This window comes from Podarcis gaigeae, assembly GCF_964106915.1.
Source record: "Podarcis gaigeae genome assembly, chromosome: 3".
Classification (NCBI taxonomy): Eukaryota; Metazoa; Chordata; class Lepidosauria; order Squamata; family Lacertidae; genus Podarcis; species Podarcis gaigeae.
This window is the reverse complement of record NC_139680.1, coordinates 8587534-8588768: the sequence shown is the minus strand read 5'-3', so window position 1 is coordinate 8588768 and position 1235 is coordinate 8587534.

The following is a 1235-nucleotide window of genomic DNA, read 5'->3' as shown; positions in this document are numbered from 1 at the left end:
GGCTTTTTATCACAGGAGAAGAAATCAGCCCTCGACAACTTAACCAGCAGAAAAAGATTTTTTTGAAAAAATCCCTAAGCCCCGGGGTCACAATTTCAGCAAAAATCTGACTTTTGGCAATTCACTCAAAAATGGTGCTAAACGGTTGGCAAATGCTCCCCTGAAAGGGTTGGCGGTCAAAACAGAAGGCTTTTTATCACAAGGGAAGAAATCAGCCCTCGACAACTTAACCGGCTGAAAAAGATTTTTTGAAAAAAATCCCTAAGCCCCGGGGTCAAAATTTCTGAAAATATCTGACTTTTGGGAATTTACTCAAAAATGATGCCAAACTGTTGCAAATGCTTCACTGAAAGGGTTGGCGGTCAAAACAGAAGGCTTTTTATCACAGGAGAAGAAATCAGCCCTCGACAACTTAACCGACGGAAAAAGATTTTTTGAAAAAATCCCTAAGCCCCGGGGTCACAATTTCAGCAAAAATCTGGTTTTTGGCAATTCACTCAAAAATGATGCCAAACGCTTGCAAATGCTCCCGTTAAAAGTTTGGGAGTCGATACAGAAGGCTTTTTATCACAGGAGAAGAAATCAGCCCTCGACAACTTAACCAGCAGAAAAAGATTTTTTTGAAAAAATCCCTAAGCCCCCGGGTCACAATTTCAGCAAAAATCTGACTTTTGGCAATTCACTCAAAAATGGTGCTAAACGGTTGCAAATGCTCCCCTGAAAGGGTTGGCGGTCAAAACAGAAGGCTTTTTATCACAAGGGAAGAAAACAGCCCTCGACAACTTAACCGGCTGAAAAAGATTTTTTGAAAAAATCCCTAAGCCCCCGGGGTCAAAATTTCTGAAAATATCTGACTTTTGGGAATTTACTCAAAAATGATGCCAAACTGTTGCAAATGCTTCACTGAAAGGGTTGGCGGTCAAAACAGAAGGCTTTTTATCACAGGAGAAGAAAGCAGCCCTTGACAACTTAACCGGCAGAAAAAGATTTTTTTGAAAAAAATCCCTAAGCACCGCACAATTTCAGCAAAAATCTGACCTGTCGCAATTCTCTCAAAAATAATGCCAAACTGTTGCAAATACTCCCCTGAAGGCTTTGGCGGTCAAAACAGAAGGCTTTTTATCACAGGGGAAGAAATCAGCCCTCGACAACTTAACCGGCTGAAAAAGATTTTTTGAAAAAATCCCTAAGCCCCGGTGTCACAATTTCAGCAAAAATCTGACTTTTGGCAATTC